The sequence below is a fragment of the Vulpes vulpes genome, chromosome 7, assembly GCF_048418805.1.
Source record: "Vulpes vulpes isolate BD-2025 chromosome 7, VulVul3, whole genome shotgun sequence".
NCBI classification, from domain to species: Eukaryota; Metazoa; Chordata; class Mammalia; order Carnivora; family Canidae; genus Vulpes; species Vulpes vulpes.
Genome location: NC_132786.1, coordinates 53,668,348 through 53,690,662, shown reverse-complemented (window position 1 = coordinate 53,690,662; position 22,315 = coordinate 53,668,348). Strand labels below are relative to the sequence as shown.

At 36.6% G+C, this 22,315-nt stretch overlaps 1 protein-coding gene across 2 annotated transcripts in view; it reads left to right on the top strand.

Annotated features, from left to right (window-relative positions):
- Nucleotides 1–22,315, top strand: part of TENM3 (teneurin transmembrane protein 3) — a 2,512,213-nt gene that overhangs the window by 615,598 nt on the left and 1,874,300 nt on the right. Inside the window, exon 4 of one of the 2 annotated variants that reach the window (XM_072763857.1) lies at nucleotides 690–802. The exons of the other annotated variant lie outside the window; for it this stretch is intronic. The gene's annotated coding sequence lies outside the window, so the exon portion shown is untranslated. The remainder of the gene's footprint in view (nucleotides 1–689; nucleotides 803–22,315) is intronic. 2 annotated transcript variants of the gene reach the window in all.

The window sequence follows — 22,315 nt, the reverse complement described above, 5'->3', positions numbered from 1 at the left end:
CCAAGATCACTCCTGAGCTAAGTGACTTATCGCACATACACTGTTTTTATTTTTCAAAATTGTCTCCGTAAGATTATTTTAACAGCATGCTTTTAATATTGTGTATGACACTACTGTTAAATCTGTATATGATCAAATAAATTTATTTCACGGTTAAACATTTTGTCTTCCTCCTGTTAAAGAGCAAAATTCACCTGAGTAAATTTTAAAGACTTTTTTGCCGTTGCTCAGCAATTCATGAATCAGGCAGCATGCAGTCTAGCAGATAGAAAGGAGTTCCAAAGAGTCCTATAATTTGGGAGGGTTTTGTAGGCTAGTGAGCAGGAACACGGGACTTACACACTGGGTATATATTGATTGATTAAAGCAAGGTTACTTCAAATATGTGAAGCATAGCTAGGTAACCTGTGTTGAACAGGCCAGCACTGATTGGTTGACCCAGGCTTTCCTTTCCTGAGAGATCCAACCACAGGAATTTAGTTAAGTTTTGATTTGCTTCTGTGGGGTTAGCATGAGTGACTCCCACTTGGGCTTCATCTGATTAACACTCCAAAGAGGCAGATAATTCAAAATGATTAAATCAAAAGTAATTTTATAAATGAGTAATGGATTTACATATTAGAAGTTAAAAATAGCCTGAATTTCTATTCTCCCTTGCTTATGTTGCTATGTTGTATTTGTACAAATAGCAAACGGTTGATGGAAAGAATATGAACCCTTTACTCAGTCTGGGTCAAGCCATAGAAGACACATGACAGCCATTTGCTTGGATGATCTTCACATCTTCCCTGGTTTTGGTCAGGTAAGATCAATAGCTTAGCATTTTATTTAAGAAGGTATATTGTAGGGATGCCTGGGTAGCTTAGTTAGTTAAGTGACTGGTTTGATTTTGACTCAGGTCTCAGAGTTGTGAGATACAACCCTATGTTGGGCTTGAAGCCTGCTTAAGGATCTCTCTTTCTCCCTCTGAGACCACCCCCCCTCCCTGGGCTCTCTTTCTCTCTCTCTCTTTCATTAATGAATTACTGAAGGTATACTGTGGAAAGTGTCACCCTCTTTTTGAAAGTTCACTTCACACTACTTTGCTCTTACCAAACAAAACAAAACAAAACAAAACAAAACAAAACAAAACAAAAAACAAAACAAAACAAACAACAACAACAACAACAACAAAAACCTATATTAGTGACAGTAACCAGAAGTCTGAGGAGGAATTTTGCTTTTATGAAAAAAGCCATTCCCCACCCATGTCAGTCTTTTGTCAAAATGAAGTAGTAGCAGGAGAACTTCTAGAAAGTGGGTAGACTTGTCACCTTATGACTTTTTGACTTCTGGGAGCCTTCATATGGACACTGTCAGCAGGGAAACCTGTACCTAGATGCCAACCTTTATCTCTTTGGTGAGAAAGTCGTGTAAGTTTTCTCTGTCCTGTTTTATTCATTTGGAAATTGAGAAGACTAATTTATTTCTCCATCCCCTCATTGAGGGTTATTTTGAGAATTAACTGAGCAGGTATCTGTAAAGTACATTGAATAATACCATATTCAGCAAATACTAGACATTTTTCTGTGTTTCACTAAAGAATGTGCACATATGTGGTGCAGATTCACACATAAGGCAACTACTTCATTCTTGCTCCAAGGAAGGGAGGCTTTTGATTCCCACTTTATCTGCTATATTAACTGATGCTAACCAGATATGAGTGAACACTTAAATTTTAAGATGCAAATAAAAACAAAAAAAACAAAAACAGGAAATCCACTGAAGACACAGTCATTCTAAAGTGCCCCCATTGACAAATGAGAAGTAAATCCACTTTGTATCATCCTGTGGGTTGTGTTGACAACCCTTGCCTCTTTTCCTTGTACCTTGGTGGGACACCCTGCCAAGAGGTCAGATTTCCTTTTTTCATAGTCCAAGGACCACTTCATGAAACAATATTCTTAGGTAGAGAGACAGAGGAGGAAAAGCAAGGAGATTTGATGACATGCATGAGACTAGTAGTGGTTGGTGATCACGTCCCTGTAAAGATAGCTGGTCGACAGCACTCTACATGTTCTCACTCAAATGTATGATTTATATACATCCTTTCTTCATTCTCTCTTAACCTTATAACTCTGTACCCAGTGACTCACTTCAGTTGTATTTGTGCCACCGGCAAGGTTTGGTGTTGCCAGAGTGGAATTCGAAGGTGGGATGGGCAAGTAATGAAATGAGAGAATGCTCTGGAAATAGACAGCTGTCCAAACACAGAGTCTTGTAGGTTAGGAGTACATTTTTATTTAGCTGAAGCATTAGCGAGAAGCTATGGAGACATCTCAACAGGAAATAAACATGTCGTAATTCCGAATGGGAAGGAAGGAAGAGATTAAGGCGCAAATACGATCTCCATAAAAAGCATTGACTTAGGAGAAAACATAGAGGGGTTTAGTATAATAGAGAAATAATTTCTTCTACCTTAGAGAAGAAAGTCAGAGATCGGTGCTGGCTAGATTGACTACGGGGCACATCAAATTAGAGAATGATTACCGAGAGTGGATCTGATCTTAACTTTGTCAAAGAAGATGAGACTGTCAAGTTTGTGGAGATACAGATGTGTTATTCTTCAGGCACACTAACTACACTAGTTTGAGGGAATTTGAAGATAGGAGCATTTTTATTTATAGAGACCTTGAAGGAAGGATTATCATGAAGGAAGTGATGAAAATGGGACATTCCAGGCGGTGCTAGAAACACGTTCAGGATAGACCAACCTCGCAGCCAGGGGAAAGACAGTTCAGAATTGCTGGCTTGCTGGAAAAGCACAGGCTGGGAACTTGCAGGATGTTCTTATTAAATTGTTTCCTATTGCTTCAAGACTGTAAAAGCTCACAATGCATTTATACTTAAGCTCAGTACTGTCACTGTGTATTAGGAAATCTGCAAGCCAAGGTGTGTATTTGCAAGGGAGAACCAGTTTCTTGCACTTTGCTGTCTCATTAAGGTAATATTGTGGCAGTGGGCAACCTGCAATTAGAGACTGTATTTTTCATTAGGGTGTGCTGTGGACTGTGACTTTTGGTACATTCTATCATGTGTCACGGGGGGCACTGCACCAGAAAGGTCATGCCAATAACAGTGCGAACAAAACCAATAAGAAGACTCTCCACGAAGGTTAGTGCTATTTAACACTCAAAGGCTATATTTATATTAGAGAATTGAAATAAAGTAAAATCACGGCATCCTAGAATGTTAGAGCTCCTGGAAGGCTCCAGAGAGGCAACCAGGTGAGCTGAGGTTAAGTGACTAGTCCAAGGTCACAAAGCTAGTTAGTGGCAGGATGGGTTTTATTACCCATGCTTTCTGGTTTTCCATTCTGAGCTCTCGCCATGGTGCCCAAAGTGCTTCTCCTGTTAAAAAGTCAGTTTATTTTGTTCACAAAGTCATGTGAAAAGTCAAAAATGAACTTTTTTCTGAACTTTTATATTTCCCATTCCCACTTGTGTTAAAGACTAAATTAGTGTGCATGGAGTGGAGGGTGGGGGGAAGTGTGAGGTCCTTCAGTAAGTTAGGTGATAGTCAGCTTGCTGCAAGGTCATTTGCTCTTGAATCCAGAGAGAATGCTTCAGTTATTATAGAGCCCCTGCTTTTATTTCCTTATTTCCTAATAGGAAAGTAATTTTTAAAGATTTTATTTATTTATTTATTTATTTATTTATTTATTTATTTATTTATCAGAGAGAAACAGAGACAGAGAGAGCACAAGCAGGGGGAAGAACAGATGGAGAGTGAGAAGCCGACTCCCCACTGGGCAGGGAGTGCAACTCGGGACTGAATCCCAGGACCCTGGGATCATGACCTGAGCTGAATGCAGACCCTTAACCAACTGAGTCATCCAGGTGCCCCTGGAAAGTAACTTATTTACAAAAGCACCTCTAAGACACATTTGTAAAAATAGAAAATGATGAATACCATGAAGGGGTAACTGACCATGTCCTACAATCATTCATAGAAGGAAAAGAGAGGTGCCTGGGTGGAACAGTGGGCCAAGTGATCAACTCAGTTTCCACTCAGGTAATAATCTCAGGATTGTGGAATCAAGCCCCACATCAGGCCCCACACTCGGTGAGGCATCTGCTTGAGATTCTCTCTTCCTCTCCCTTTACACTTCCCATTGTGTGCTCTCTCTCTTTCTCTATCTCAAATAAATAAATAAATCTTAAAAAAGAAGGAGGAATAGCTTATGTCCAATGCTAAGTGTAGGGAAGGTTTACAGACAGAATATCATCTGTCTGGTCATAAGAGATGGAAACGATTTGTAAATGTTATGAGTAGGTTGATGGCACATTTGGAGAGAAGGTGGATTAGAAGAGTAAAAACCCAATGGCTGGAAATAGGGAAGAGTCTGGCTGAGGCGTGATTGGGAAGGTTGGACTGGATGCTACTCTTCAGTGGCTGGGTCACCTAAAGATACTGATGGCTTGCTGTGGTCAGCAGCAGCAGGTAACTCTCCTTAGCTCTCCCTGTGTATGCCGCTGCACACACTGTCTTATTTTTCTTGTACTATAAGCCTATGCAACAGGTAGTACTACAGTATCGACTTAGGAGAAAACATAGAGGGGTTTAGTATAATAGAGAAATAATTTCTTCTACCTTAGAGATCTTAGAATTTTCCAACTAGCTTAATATTTCATAATTTGTTGTGTCTGGTCATTGATGTTCTCTCTCATGCTCCCTCTTTCTCTCTCTCTCTCTCTTTCCCTCCCTCCCTCTCTCCCTCTCTCCCCATCATTTCCTAAATAACTTAGGCCAGAAAAGGATAGAAGTCTCTATCCTTTGAAATACTTTAACACTTGCAGAGTTGACCTGTTAGTTAGATATTTTAGTTTTTTTGGACCTTTGATGTGCTAACCGGGGGTTGTGGCAGTAGAGACTCTGTGCCATACTCCTGCATCAGCAGCTAGAAATTACATAATTTTCTTTGAATCCTCCTATGAAATATAAAGTCATTCCAGGTAAGTGAATGCCAGTTTGAACTAGGGATTGTGTCTGGACCTGCAAAAGTAAATGTACGTTTCCAAAACATTTAACATGGAGTCGTCATTATTCTTACTATTCTCTTATATAGGAAATCCTCTCTTTTCCCTACATCACCTACTGTTACCATCACGGAATGAGAATTAGTGTTAACTTGACATATGTACTCATTTGGCAAATATTAAATAAACATATACTGTCCTAAATTCACTACTCAGAGTGGTATACAGTGGTAAAATATCCAAGTCTCTTCCCTTAGGGAGTTTCCATTGGAGAGAGAAGAAAAGAAATAATAATAGTAACTCTATCACCATTAAGAATAAACAAGAAAGAAGAAGATTCCTTAAGGAGCTAAAAAATGCAGTGAGGGTCCTATCAAGATGATGTGATGACGTGTAATGGTTTAGGTAGGAGTGAGGATGCTGAATAATCTATCAATGACCATAAAGGTCAACGCTATACAAGGCTAGCTGATCTCAAATTCATGGCTTCATAGCTTTCTATGATCATGGCATATTTACACACATACATACAAATACCAACTATGAACTCGTGATAAAAGATAAATATATAAATGTACAAGTTAGTCCAGGCTAATTATAATTATGCATAGATATATATAGGTTATTAGTAGTTCACTCTATAGCAGTTTTATTGATCTGCTCACTTAAATGAAGAACATCCTGAACATTATGGATTATGTCTTCTATTATTTTTCTTTCTGCTTTGCCCATAGTAGGAATTCAAAGAACACTTAGCAATTGACTGAATTAGTAGGGATGTCCCTCATTTATTTTTTCAGTTCTTTTTTTTTTTTTAACCCTAGTATTCTAATATATAGAGAACCATGGAAATATAGATCCGGTTCAGCATTCTCAACAAGAATTTTCTCTAAAACCATTGAATAGGGACAGTACAAATCGCACATTCCACCAATTCAGAGTTTCTGCTTGTTTGTTTTTGTTTTTTCCCTCTTTCTAAAGTCAAATGTGAGTAAAAGACTTGGGCACTTATTCAGCATACTTAAAAAGTATTAAAAACATGACAAGCAAGCTCTGCTGTCAAGGTGGTACAATCCATTTGGCCATTAGCAGTATCATAAAAATTGTACATGGCAGGGATATGGATATGATGATTGGGAAAGTCATAATTCTAAATGTGTGGGGATGTGTTGATTTAGGTATATTAATTAGTATGTGCAGTAGATATTGGTAGTATTTCGGACTGTCAGATTCAGTGGCCACCTGTATAATACCTCTTTGATGTGTAAGCTTTTGACTGTTAATCATATTTTACCATGCCAAAACTGCCGTGGAATTATTGAGAAGTAATTAAGAGAATCTTCTTCTTAGCTTTGTAAAGAGAAGTATAATAAATACATATTTAAAATCTTTCAGGTCTATAGATACAAAATACAAAAGATATAAAACATATGAATTTAAAATATTACATCAGCATGGATTAGGTCTCTAAATCCATTGGTAATTGAACTAATATCTTTATAGTTTCAAAAATGATAGAAAACATTCATAAAACCAGTCTTTAATAAGAAATGTCATTTCACTTGCTTAGGTGACAATATTGATAGGTTAATAAGAAGAAAACCAATTCAGAGGGATATTTAAAAAAGAATGGAAAGGAAAAAGAAAACGTTGTGAGAAGAGTACCAAACCACCCAGTGTATGACTTAACTCTTCCTTCGAGGTCTATCACTGGGCCTTCTGATTTTCGGTGGGTGATCTGCCCCATAATAGATTGAGATCTCACAGAATGGCATATTTACAGTCATGGCTTAGCATCTGAATGGCCTACATTCAAAGAGCTCCTAAATACTGTGATTTGCACCCATACCCTCTGGCAATAGTCCATGCTAGTTATTGTTACTTTGTCTACCTCCCTATGAGAAAACTTCAACATACATGAAGTACAAAATTGTACAATTTATTTCCTTGAAGATCGTGTATAATAATCAATTTTAGTTGTTTCTGAATATGACCTACTGCATTCTTCAGGTGCACATTCACTCAAAAGTGCTCACTGGATGCTTAGTATTTGTCAGGTACTTGTGGGCTCTGAGGATGGATCAAAGGGGAAAAAATGGAGTTCACACTCTTGTTTTGTAGTATCGTATCATAATTATATGCAGTTTTCAACTTACAGAGCATGCTATTTTTATAAACATAAATCCTTTCAGGAATCCAAATAGCTTTCAGACCAACACTGCATTTTAAAATAGGGAAATTAAAAAAAATTTAAAAAATGAAATAGGGAAATTCACAACAGACCATGTCAGCTCTCAGATGAGTGTAACGTGTTCCCAATTTTCAGACTTATCAAAAATAAAAAGGAAAGCCCCTCTTAGTGAGAGAGAAGAATGTACTCCAGTTTTAAGTCTACACCTTTTTAGGTTTAAGCACTTGGATAGCTCACTTCTCTTACCAAGAAAATGAATGATGAAGGCAGGGTCTTCTCTAAGGATTCATTTCCCTCTGTTCTATACTTAGAGAAAGGCTTTGGAGCTGGAAAGCAGACATAAATGAAGGGTGGGAAGTCATTAGAGGAAATGAGGAGAGAGTTTGGGAGGTGAGGTGTTCCTGAGTCCCGCAGGCACCCCTCCTGTCTAACTTCTTGTAAATGTCTGCCTGGAGGAATTGGAACAAATGAATGGATGCGCTTCCCACTGGATGGGTGCTCTTCTTGGTGATACCCCATTCTCTCTGATCAGGTTATGTTTTCCTTGGCTGGTACCCTCCAGGTTTGTCACCAGTACTGTCACATGCATGTTCTTGCAATAGTCTCAGTCCTCGGGGTGGGAGGGGGGGGAGGGAGTGGTGGTCAGATAGGGAATCAAACATCTCAATAGTGCAGTGCGTTATACCAGGTGCATTTGCTCTACAGTGAGTCAGCCCTGGACTTGGGGGGCCTGGGAGAGAGAGGGAGAGGCAGTCCGAACACCTTCCATACAGGAGCAAGTCCTCAGGCTGGACCCTGAAGGAATGTTTAGAATGAATTACTGTGAGGTAAAATGGAGACGGTCATTCTGAGCAGAGTAAACAACCAGCTGGGGATACACAGGAGAGTAACAACAAAGGCACGTTCAGAAAATGATGAAAATCTTTTGTGAGCCCTCCGGTGTGGTGGGTGGTGAGGGCGGATGGGCAAAGGAGTCTGCAGCTCTCAGAGGTTTTATGTTCCAAGCCCCAAGTTTGACTTCGTGGAGTCTGCCACAGTCAGACATTGGGTTTTGGGAATGTTTTCAGGATGTTTCCTTTAAGCCAACAAGAGTAGAAAGGAGCCCGATGAGATCCTATGGGAAATTACAGGGTCAGGAGTGATCACAATGGTTAGTGTCTGGCATGTTCGGGGCTGTATGTAGAGCTCAGCTCTGATCAGTCGTCAGAGTGGGGGGGGGCATCCTTTTCCCCAGAGAAGCCCTTTCTGCCTTTCTCCTTCCTACTTGCACCTGAGATCTTGCCTGTCCCAAAGTCCTGCCAGCTCCTGCCACTTGCTCTTCTGCATTTTCTGATGTTCTTCTGAGTTTTGAGAGAGCTCTACCCAACGGTTCTGGGGGGCGGTCGCCTGCATTGCCACCAACTTTCACAGTTCTGTACCCGGTAGGACACCTGCCCCCTCTTGCATTGCTGGGTGCTTGACTGCAAAGCCTGTTGATATTATTTGCCACCACATATTCAAGAAATCTGGTTGATATTTGTTTTCAAAACTAATATATCTACACACATTAAAAAATAGACTCAATCAGTATAGCACAATTAACACCTCCTACTTACAGAACATCTTTAAACAGTTCACTAGTCTTGATTTTTTCTTTTAGTCTTTATGTTAATATCAAAAGTGTTCGTTAAAAATGCATTTAAACCACATAGTTGTAGGTTTATTCTGGTCTTCATTTGAGGAAGCAATGCATAATAGTAACAGGGAGAGTTGTAAATCTGTTTTGTCATCACGAGGTTTGTATCTGTTCTTTAAAGTGTCACCTTATAAAATGTACTTTTATATATCCATGCAGAGTGTTTTGAATACAAGTAAAGGCTAAAAACAATATCTCCGAACACATCCATGATATGTTTTGTTCCTAGTAATCACATCATCTTCTTGAGCAAAAATGTTTGAATGAAATGCTCATAAAAGTGTGATTCTTCCAAAATGATTTAAAAGTAAGGTTTTGGCTGTTTTACACCATGTTTTTACTGAATATTGGAGTTTCCGCATAGAATCTTTGCCCCTAAAAATCTGGAATAATTTAGGGTGGGGAAAAAAGTCTCCTGATGTTCAGGGAGGCAGGGAACTTAATCCAAGAACCCTCTGAGATGTGTTTTATCTTATTAGTGGAATATTTTCTACACTTTAATTGTTTGAATTGTCCTGTCTCCTTTAATACAATAACTGCTCTCATTCCTTAGAAAGGATGGGGAAGGGTGATGTTAATATGGTCAAATCCTTATTTTCTTTCTGACATTTATTTATGTTTTACCATATTTATGTTTATATTTAAATCATTACCTCCAGTCATCTCAGAATCCCTCGCAACCTGCATAATTTATTGTTAGGAGTGGCTGCACATAACAGAAAGCCAAAAGCAATAGCGACTTCAACACACATCAGTTTATTTTCTCATGCAAAAGGAGGCCAGGGATTGTAGGTCCTGTGGAAAAAAAAAGGAAAGAAAAAGAAAGAAAGAAAAAAAGAAAGAAAGAAAGAAAGAAAGAAAGGAAGGAAGAAAGAAGGAAGAAAGAAGAAAGAAAAGAAAGAAGAAAAGAAAAAAAGAAAAGAAAAGAAAAGAAGAAAGAGGAAAAAAAAAGTTACATCCAGAAATAAATCAGCCGTGTACCTTCCATGCCATTGCTCTTGGACTGCTGGCACTTCAGCCAAAGCACCTGAGTTGCAGGTAGCCAAAACTAGAAAAGGTAGGTAGGAAGATGGGGTCTGTCCATCCTGTCCAGTCCTCTTAAAACAACTTTTCATGAAATCCTTCCCTAAAATTCATTTCTATGTGATTGGTTAGAGCATAGTCATGTAGCCATACCTAGATACATGGAATGCTGAGAAATGTTGACATCTAGCTGGATATGTCTTTCTCTCCCAATAATATAAAAGTTTTATTAATAGTAATGAAGGGAACAGTAGATTTTATGTAGTTCCTAACTGCATATTTCCATAATTTAGGTTCAACCCATACTTTGAAGATACTAGGTTACCCGATTTAACGTAACAGATAGGAAAAGCATATTTCTCCATCTTTGTTCATTTCTCAGCCTAAATTAGTGTGGCTTTATTTTTACCATGAGCTTATGAATACATCTTTAATGTATATCGATACATATTTTTGTGGTAAATATTCTTTTTCTTACATCATTTCTTCTTATATTTGTACCATTTATTAAAATAGTCTATCATCATCACAAGATTTTAAGTACTATTTCTACTTAATCAATTGTCTGTGTCTAAGCTACTGTGTTTCTTAATTTGTTAAGATAAAACTTTTTTCATCATAAGACCTTTATAGTTATGTTCGAGCATGTTCCTCCTAATTATACCTCTTGATTTGCAAATATTTTAGTTATTACTAGTATTTATTTATTCATTTATGTGAACCTATGTGAATTAGCAGCTTTTGTTGCAAATTATAATAAAGAGAGTTTGGGTTTTGAACAGAATAGCATTGGATTTGTAGGTTAATTTGTACAAAGTTTGTATCTTCAAAAGTTTGAACATTCCCTTTCAGACACATGATGTGCTTCCTTGTTAAGTGTATTTGTTGTGTGTGTCCTTTAAATTTTATGTAATTATAACATAGACTGTACCTTTCTGTAAAGTTTCTTCTAGTAAGTAGTTCTGGTTGATATGTTGAATATATACCCTTTTTGCTAAAACTTTCAAAAGTTGGTTATTGTTGACATATTAAAAAAACTACTGATTTTGTATATTTAGCCTGTTTTTGTTGCATTAGAGAACACATATTCTCAGTACTTTCCAGTTAGTTTACCCAGATTTTATGAAAAGGTCATGTTATCTACAAATTGTAAGATTAATCTATCTTTTTTTTAGACTGTTAAATTGAATAGAACTTTCCCATTTCAATGCTGAAATTAATGCTAATAATAAACATCTTGCCTTGGTTCTACTTTCATGCTAAATATATTAGGAATCCAGTTCAGGTAAATTCCTTACCAGGTGGGATGCCTTAGTGGCTTAGCGGTTGAGCATCTGCCTTTGGCTCAGGGAGTGATCCCAGAGTCCTGGGATCTGGCCCCACATTGGGCTCCCTGTAAGGAGCCTGCTTCTCCTCCCTCTTCCTATGTCTTTGCCTCTCTCTGTGTCTCTCATGAATAAATAAATAAAATCTTTAAAAAAATACTTACCAGGTTGTGGCATATCTTTGTATTCCTGGGTTGCTAAGTTTTAATATGTATTTTTACTCTTTTAAATAGATTCAACATCTGTTACTATTAATCAACTATGTTTCATCACTCATTAAGATAATATTTTTTTTCTTTTTCAGTCTATTATAGTTATATTAAATCTCCTAATATTGAGTGATTCTTTCTTTCTTTGGATGAAGTCTCCTAGCTCATGATGTATCTTTCTCTTAGTTCTCAGCTAAAACCTATTCATTAGTATTTTATTCATCTATTTTGCCCCCAAAATGAGGGTAATCCATATACTATTCTTACTTCTTTATTCTTATAATTTTTAGCAGAATTTTGACTGTAAAGTTTCTATTTTTTTTAATTGCTCTGTAATAGTTGAAATAGTATAACAGTTACACACACACATATACACATACACATATATATAGATTTCTTTATTTGAGAGAGAGCTGGAGTGTATGCGAGTGGGGGCAGGGGCAGAGGTGGAGGGAGAGAATCTCCAGCAGACCTCTTGCTGAGTGAAGAGCCAGACATCTCTACCCTAGTACACTGAGATCATGACCTGAGCTGACACCAAAAGCTGGATGCTGAACTGACTGAGTCACCCAGGTGCCCCAATGGTTTAATGGTTTTATATATATTTTAACAGATAGCTGGTGCTAATTGAATGGAGATTTTGTTTTGTTTTGTTTTTAGTAGTATGCTTAGGTCATCTGCCATTTTCAGAGAATTTAACAATTTATGTGCTTTGTAGATCCATGTCCATTAGACTGGTATTTACTTAGATAATAAAATATAATGTAGTGTATTCAGATGTTTATAAACCTTTTCCTTTTATAGTGTTTTAAAATACCTCCTACCTGATATGGTAGACATTTTTTTTGACATTCTTATTATTAATATGATTTATATTTTTCATGTTTCTTTTGACCCTTGCTCAAACAAGCCTGGTGATTTTATGAATTCTTCATAAAAGTAGTGTTGATGAAATTACATTTTTGTTGCTTTTAACCTAACCATTTCTACTTTTTATTTGTTTTTCCATTTCTACTTTAAAAAAAAAATTCTTCCACATTTTTTCTTTCTTATGGGAATCCTTATGGCATTTTTATACCTTCTGTTTTATGCATACATTTTAGGTTACACATTTATCATATGTACTTATATGAACATACTCTGTATGTTTCTCATATTGCTAATGTATACATCTATAATAATTTTATTGTTTATTTCATAAATATCCCAAATGTCCTAAAAAGAGTGAATGGTGTTTTCAGAGCTTCTTTGCCCAAGTATTAAAAGTATAAAAAATATTATTAGATGCTTTTATCCTTTTGTTTCTCATTTCTAGTTTCATCATGTTTATGTTAGAGAATATAACCTTGATGGTTTTACTTTTTGAATTTTTTGAGATTTTCTTTCTAGTCTGGTTGACTTCTTAGAAATGTTCATCTAGAATTAGAAATAACATGTTTTCTTTTTTGATTCAGGGCAGAAGTTTTTCTCCCTACACTTAGCTATACAATCATGTTTTTCATCACAGACACTATATCATAACTTATTTTTTGTCTATCTGTTCTAACATTTCTGAGAGTTGTATATAGTACAATCGTATGACTACAGTTTTGTACATCATTCCTTATGTGCCTCATAGTTGTATTTTTATGTATCTCAACGCCATTCTGTTGTTTGATGTATAAATGTCGATGGCTGCTATATCAACTTGGAGAATCATACAATATAAAAGGGGAAAAAAGGAAATATTTTTTCCTGTTCAATTGTCAGTGTTAATGCTACACTAAGCTATTCCTTGCAAGTAAGCATTATTTGAATGACATTATCATATGGTATTGTCCAATTAAAGCTCAGGTATGTGTACATACAGTATGTTGACATTGGAGTGCTTTATCAAGTAGCACTATTTAGAACTTTAAGCTTAAATAAAAGAAGGAACAGCTAGATATGATGATTTATATTTCAAATATCAATAGTGTTTTTTTCTTAATTTAAGGCACATACACAGGTTAAGTGAGATTGCACTACAGAAATTATATGCAAGACTCACTCAAGTTCGTGGTAGTCTTGACAAATGATTAGTTTATGCTTCTTTTGATGGATGTTCAGTACTAAAATCTGATGATCCAAATATGTATCTGCCCATCTCAGTACACCACAAAAATCTCATAAAAGAAAGTCTCTGAGTTTTAGCTAAAACATTAAAATTACCTTCTGAGAATCAAGTTCTTCTTGGGAAATCCAGAGTGATAATGCATTAGTAGGACTACTGAAAATTCAATAAAAGTGTTATTTTCAGTCTATTCTAAGCATCTAAAATTTATTTGGCAACCAGGACTTTTCTTCAGTAGAGAGATCTTTAAAGCAAAGAAAACAAAAAAAATTTTTTTAGTCATGAGAATATTATTAGTAACACTTTCTGATAAATATTAAGTGAGAACCTGATATTTTGCCCCAAAGTTGAACTAAACATATATTTATATTGGACTTAGAACTTTGATAGACTTAAAATCCTATGGGTTTTGTATTTTAATCATGAAAAATAAATACTAATTTCCCTGGGCAGTGGATTCTGCAAATAGATGTGCTTTCATTCTCCTTTTTTAAAAAGACTATTTTAATTCAAAAAGTACTAGGATTAAAGACTGTACTTGTGTGACACATGAGCTTTGAATGTTGTCAGTTTCTTCACCTGTAAACTATAAAGAATAAGAGCAACCACCTCATAGGTTAGTTGTAATGATTCTTTTTCAAGTATTTAGGTTGAATATATGCTTTCTTAAAAGTCTCTCCTTCCTCCTCCTCCTCATCTTTCTCCACTATTTGTGCTTTCCAGACATGCTATACTTATGGGAAAATGCTTCTACTAGGTTGTCATAAGAATCAAATGAGATTAAGTTAGTTCTTAGCCCAATTCCCTTTATATAGTAAACAATCAATAAATGGCACCTATTATTATCACCTTGTGTCAGGTTCTGTATAAAAAAAAAAAATAAGTTGAAAAAAAGCCCATAGAATTTGGTATGAGAATTTTTTAAATCAACAAATACTTATACAGAACTTTGAAATTTTGAAAGCTATTTTAGTATCTACCAATGTTAATACCTATGGGCAGTGTCTTCATTTAAAAAATGTAGGTCAAGGAAAATTTACTAAAACCCAAACTTACCAACACCAACCATTGACCTAACCAATGGTTGGCCTATTTGAAAAAACGAAAAGAAAAAGGAATGCCATGTGGTACTTACATGATGCTTATAATTTGAGAGAATGCACATTAACCACATTCAAATTACTTAGAAAAAAGATGGAGGCTAATATTTTATTAGTTATGATGCTCTTGGTTTCATAGGAAACTAGAAAAGCTAGCTTGGATGAAACATGGAGACTAACAAAAGGGTAAAGGCCTATCACCCATCCCTAAGCATGGATGTAAACTTGGGTTGTTTCTGCTGCTTCTTTTTTTTTTCCTAAAAAAATTTATTCATTTATTTCCAAGAAAGACAGAGACATAGGCAGAGGGAGAAGCAGGTTCCCTGTGGGGAACCTGATGCAGGACTTGATCCCAGGACCCTGGGACCATGACCTGAGCCAAAGGCAGATGCTCAACCATGAGCCATCCAGGTTCCCCTAAACTTGGGCTTCTTAAATAAATAATGTATTAGCATGTGTAAGAAGCCAAGATTGACTATTTCTCAACTTCTTAATGCCTTTCTTGCTCTGTCCCCCTGTGATTCTCCAGCTTGGTACCGTATCTCTGGTTAGCTCCACAGAATGACTTGCCCTGCTCTTCTCATATAAAGATGCTCCCTGTTGTAGTTTTATGTCCTCAGCTATATCCGCCAGCACTAGGGTTTCTAGTTCCAACTTTAAGAGAGCATCCAAGCAAGGAAAGAATACAATTTTCACCCAGTTTTGGCTAGGTGTCTGTTTATTCATACTTGCCACTGGGGACGGCACACACACAGGGAGTTAATTATGGAGTTCATTAGAAGTGCAATGGGAAATGGAAAAAAAAAAAGGCAGAGTAAGAGAAACTGAAGGAGAGTTGGGGGAGACCTTAAATATTAAATAGAGTGGTTTAAGTGGATCTCATTAAGGAGGTGGCATCTGAGAAAAGACTTGAAGATGAGGGAGTTTACCAAAGACACATCTGAGAGAATATGCATATGGTCTTGTAAACAACACTTGCAGAATATTTCATTTTGTAGTGAATGTATGATATGCATCATAAAAGATAGTGTGGGTTTGCCTGCCAGTGGTCAGAATAATAGGGCCTTTGAGACAGAGGAAGCAAAGAGAATAAAATAATGCAGGATGGTTTGGGGAATGTCTTGGAAGCAGGAAGCTGTCTGGCTGGTGTTTGCTGTGTGAGGACTGCAGTGTGGCGATAAAGCTGGAGCACCGATCACCCTGAGTTGAAGGGACACCAAGATGCCATGCCAATTACTTAAATCCTTCCAAAGTGAGGACAGTCTATTAATATATTCGTAATTCCTTGATTCTATCTGGAGAAGTTACTTTTGAGAGAGCATAGATTCTAATCTCTTACCTAAGTACAGATCAACATATTTTAAATAAATTCTATATGTCCATATGGTCACCACCTAAAAAGAGTGCACAGAGAAATCACTTTGAATTTTTAGTTCCTCAGATCAATACCTGTGAGGTCACAGACAAATCATACAACCTCACTGAGGCTTCCTGACTTTAGATTTGAAATTTAGATAATATTATTTACCTTTACTGATTGCCAAGAGAAATCAATTAGGTAAGGTATTTAGACTGGCTGAAATAGGCAGTCAATAAATGTTTGTTACCTTGTCTTCTTGTATGCTCTTGGTATATTCTCCATCAATTTTATTTTTGTATTCCACTTGGTATTCTGGATTTAACATGGCAAAGAATCTACCAGTAACAACAGCAATAAAAAGTAAGTTGTGATAAGATTGCAGAAAAGCATATGTATGTGAAAAAATATTTTTTATGTGAAGAAGTTCTTCCCTCAAGAGACAGATTCATCGATGTGTTAATTCAACAAACTTCGGTTATTCTCTCCTTATATAATAACACTTGAATTAGAAAATAAATAAAACAAGGAACTTGGCATTGTTTCAATAGCTAATGAAAAACAAATTGGTAGACAAATTGATAATTAAAAATAATTTCTGTGTACTATACTGTTTCCCTCCACACATGTGCCAGAACCGATATATAATTATTTTTATTGAAATTATTTTGTATAGGGATTCCAACTTTTTCTCTCCAAATAAAACAATAAGTATCTATTTAACATCATTAGTACACTTCAATGCAAAAGGATGAGGCTCCAGATACAATTTTTCACAGTATGCTCAAAGATTTCAAAAGTATGTATTTTCTTGGTATAAGGCATCGATAATCTAGAAGAGAAAAAAGAAACCAGAGAAACCACACTTGAAGAGACCAAAGCTTTTTAAAATATGCCAATAAAATTTCGTCTCTCTTTTCAGGTTTATATAGGGCAGCACATTTGTTTTATGTAGCATTTACAAGTTTTTAATCATATCAAGTCCATTCATGTTTCACCAAAGAAGACTTGGTATGATAAGCTCATCCATTGACATAAATCTTAATTTTATGAGGTTTTCTGACTTTACAATTTTCTTTTAGTCATTGGTAATTTTGATGAGGACATGCATTAGAAGGGCCAATGCTTTGAATGTGGGATGATTCTGAGGACATCAAATAGCAACCCTTTTTTTGCCTGTTTACACTACCCCAGCCATCCTGAAAAAAAAGCAAGTAGCTAACATTCAAAATTCCCTCCCCCGTCACAATGAGTTCCATTATTACAAAGTCTGTCTTCGCATCTTGAAGGATTTTCTGTGAATAAAGCAACTTAGTAAACTGGAAATCTGTCTACATGGTATCACAGCTTTAGAACAGCTCTCAGCTCATATTTGAGATGATTAATTTTGAACCACGGTAGAGACTTGAAAATTAGCCTCTTTGGAAATGTTATGTGGAGTGCAGGTATTATTTGTAAATATTAAGAGTAATCATGAATATTTGAAGGCCATTATGATGGTCAGACTTGAAGCAGTTCTAAGAGGATTATCAGACTTCTAAAAGGAGAAGGAAAGACACCAAAAATCTTTGAAGTCATTGAAGTATGCCTATGATTTATTTCATATTTCAGAGTTATTGGAAAATTAAGGTATATCGCAGTAAAATAAGTATAGCTATGATCTCAATATTCAAATAAGAGGATCTAGAAATATTGTTTCCAAAAAATAAAGTTTTATGACATGAAGACCCAATCCCTTCTTTCTCATTTGCAACCACTTAATTTCAATCCAAATATTTTCTCAAAAGTAATAATAAGCAAATTTATTTCCTTCTTTAAATTATGCTTAAGAGCACAGATATTTAAATTTGCTCTGATACCAGTTGTTCTAGGCAACAAAAGATAATTTTTTGTGATAAAATATGATACAGAAAGCTACATAACTGTGTCTAGTAAAATACATATCTAAAAAAATACATATCTAGGGTGAAGAAAATATCTTTTGACTTTGATATGCTTTTGAGTATTACTTTTAAATTTTATAAGCTGTCTGCCGTTCTATCCTTTTCTTGATCTCAGAGAAATTAAGAGGGCTTTACAATGGGAAAATACACATCTTGCCCTGTGTGTTACTTTTAACAAGCTTTGTGATGGTATGTGTCACACAGCTTTTGAAAAACATACTGACTACATCTTCTGTGGCAGAAGAATGCCTTTCAGACTTAGTAATGTAGAGCAGAACACACTGTGCTCACTTTTTCTTAAACTATTCAAAGAAACTTTCACAGGCAGTAGAGAGAACCACTTTGGGTAACTCTTTTCAGGTAAGTGAAGCCATTCAATGTTTTGAGATTTTTATTTTATTTTATTTTATTTTATTTTATTTTATTTTATTTTATTTTATTTTATTTTTTAGAGAGCAAGTGAACAAGAGTGTGAGCACAAGCCAGGAGAGGGGCAGAGGAAGAGATAATTTGTTTTTGTTTTTGTTTTTTTAATTTATTTATTCATGAGAGACACAGAGAGTGAGGCAGAGACTCAGACAGAGGGAGAAGCAGGCTCTCTGCAGGGAGCCTAATGTGGGACTCCATCCCAGGACCCCGGAATCATGAGCCACCCAGGTGCTCTAGGGAGAGAGAATCTTAAGCAGGCTCCCCACTTAGCATGGAGCCTATTGTGGGGCTCAGTCTTATGACCCTGAGATCATGACCTCAGCAAAAATCAAGAGTTGGTCCCTTACCAGCTGAGCCACTGTTTTGCGTTTTTAAAACCTTTTGTGGGGTACATTTATACTCTTTGCCTGACAAGGCATAATGCCTTTTCCTTGACACTATTGCAATCCCAGTGAAATAATGAGCATATACAGATAGAATCTTCATGATGAAGGACAACTGGTGGTACCATTATCATCTTAATGTATACAGGTTACAAATACTTGAGCCTAGAATTCTTCCCACATGGTTCACAGATATGTTCTAATTGTAGATAATGGTCCCAATAAAAGCTGTAGTTAACTGAATGCATTCAATAATTTTTGCTGTACATATTCTTGGAAGAGCCTATTTTCTAGAATTTTCTCTTATCTGTAACCCATTATTCTTCCCCACTAATAATGGATTGGTAGGATCTACCATTGTGAAGTAGGTTTTTTTTTTTTTTCTTTGTCTCCTATAGAAAAGACACCAATGAGGGCAGTTATACACTATTGAATTTTAGTTCTGGCCAACTGGAAAGCAGATATAGGAGATGGAAAAGAGTCAGACACAGGAATACAGACAGAGAGGTAGTATGTGGAGAAGTGGATATGAATTGAAACATATTGAGGTTATATGGATAAAAACAGAAATTGTGAAAGCTACAATGCTTTGGTGGACTACTTTTATTTTTGTGTCACAACACTGCTTGATGTGGTTGCTGAGAGCCAGGTCTCTGACTTCTGTGAAGATTATCCAGGATACCTTCACTGGGCAAGATCTGGACTGACTATTTTTCCAGGTCATGAGGCATTGCAACCTTTGGTGAAGCTGAGGGTCTAGGGTTCATTGACTCAGTCATAACCTATAACCTGTCAGCCACCCCCCTCCTTTTTTTTTCCCCTTGATTTGCAAAAAACCCCTCTGTTTCTCCTCTTGTCATTTTCAAAGTCACTTGTAACAACCTTTAAATAGCAGACTGCAGGAAAACACAGGCCAGGGCAGGAAGAGTCTTTCAGACAACTTTTACCTTGGGGTTTAATAAAACAGACCTCTTCTGAGAAGTACTCAGAGATGTCTTATGACAAGCATGGACGTGGGGAGATAAAATTCATGAGAACTACACCAGCGCACATACCTATACATTATTCTAGCAGTCCTCAGCACATCTTCCCACATACCCTTATGCCTTTTTCATGAAATTTCTGCACTAAGGAGAATAATGCAGTGCAGAAATAGGACTAGGTCATCATTACACTTCAGAATGTGTGTGCTGTCTAGTGCTGTGGGACCCCACTGCTGTCCCAAGTTGGATGCTTTTGCTATTAAATATCTTCCAACTGTGCTTTTAAACTATGCTAAGCTGCTCCCATAATGGGGTTTTCTCCTTGCCTAAGAGATAAGAAATTGCTGCTAGAACAACTCAGCATCTCACTGTGCTTGTTCCTTTCCTTTGATTTTTCATAATGAAAAAAAATCATTTATTTTATTTGATAGATAATTGTTTAAAAATCAGAAGGCAAAACACTGAAATAAAAGGAATTTCATGATCCTAATTGAAGCATATGTAGTTATAGGATCATGTTTTTTGCTTATATAAGCACATACAGTTTTTATGTCATAAGTGAGTGTGGTGCATATATATATATATATATATATATATATATATATATATATATATACACATGTATATATGTATATGCAGTCAGTTCTGCTATAATGTTACACATGTTCCTAAAAATCAGTATGCTATGCATAATCGGACAATGGAAACCACCGGGCTTATGGAAAAATGTTAGGGCAAAAACACTCAACATTTTCATCAGTGACATATTAAATAAAGATAAGAATCTAATAAAAATAGCATAGTTTGACACATAACAAATAAACATGCATAACTACTTCAGTAAATGTGGTACTTCACCTTAAAAAAATGCTAAAATTTTTTAGGGCTTTTATGGAAGTGGCTATCAGAAGAGCTGTAGCTTCTCAGTTACTGTGAATTGGTAGAAGGTTGGGTGATGCGAAATCAGAGGGAAGGTTGGAATATCCAGTGTAGACCGATGTGTGTTATTGTTCCATTGTTCCAAACCCCCACAGTGAAGCCACCTTTCACAGCCTTAAATATTGGGGCAGACCTTTCTGTCTTTGATTTACAGGTCTTTTGGACCATGTACTTTGTAATAGATATTTTCTCAAGAGTTTATCAAAACCAAATATTTGATCCAATGTCATAGCCTTTGTTAGCTTCTGTGTTACTGTTGAGTTCCACCCCTCGCCCCCCAAGGTTTTCTCTCCTGAATCCATGGCTTTACTCAACAGCCAAAGGCTCTGATGATACTAGGGACATTTCAAACTACTTAATCAGCCACAACATGTGGAAACAGGACCCACTTCTACAGGATTTGGCTATATCCGCTTAAGATCTTCATACATCAGGAATACTTTACTTGTCGCATCCACTGCTTGGCATTTTGAACCAGGACAGTGAAATGCATTTAAGGTGTTGAATGAGATGAGTTTTTATATTGTCCGGTTTTGTGTTTTGAGTTCGTTTTTATACATAGGGGACAGTTCACAACTAAGAAAAATATAACAAAACACAACCTTGTAGGATGATGCACGCAGGTAACTGAGATAGCTGGTAAATGTTTGTGGGGTGTGCGTGTGGGCATTTTGTGGGTTCCTGCCACCTCAGATTAGCTTAGTGAACTTTTCTCTTTGTTCCAGTTTTTTTTTTTCCTTTTAGTAAGGAAAGAGCACAAAAACTCACTCAAAATTCATAATACAGTCTAAATATTACCAAGTACATGAACCACATAAGGACAAATTTGCATTTCAAAATGAGCATTGTAGCTGAAATGGTTGTGTGTGTGTGTGTGTGTGTGTGTGTGTGTAATGGACCCAGAAATGGACCCAGTAATGGACTTTTTGCATTATACTGGGAATATACTCAGCAGATAGACTTTAGGTCTCAGGCCCTTTATCTTCAACTGCAGCAAGCTACCTCATCCAAGTCCATGCCCTTCATGAAGAAGTCCATATCCAATGAGCAATTATCTCAGGGGTGTAAGGGCCCTGGCATTTCAGCCCACTGAGGGATAAGTCTGGAAGGCCATATATGCTTCAAAGCTTCCCTTAAGATTGAACAAGGCTTTGGGAGACATTGACTTTTCCCTTTGCCTGCTTCTCCCCCCACCACCTTCTGTAGTAGTTGATCCCCTATAAATATCTTGATGTCAAAGTGTGGCTTAGCATCTGCTTCCACAGAACCCATACACATTCAGATAGATAGAAAGACAGACAGACAGATGGATGAAATGTTTATACTTATTCATATATGTTGGGAACTATGAGTTCACAATAATATCTACCTTTTCATATTCTTAGATCCCTTCAGAGACATGAAATGTCTCCCTTTATCATTAGCATATTTATTTATTGATCAATATTCTTCTATGTAGTGTTTGACAAACTCATAGCCATCCTCCCTCTAGCTGTGGAGACTCTCACTTCCTGTCACCTGTGCTCTAGTTTTATACCACTCTGTGTACAACAAACTGAAATGGGCTACTTGCTCATGAGGACTATCTCCTTTGGACACTTGAGTTCTAACACCATACCGAGCCACCACCGGCTTCTCCACCCATGTG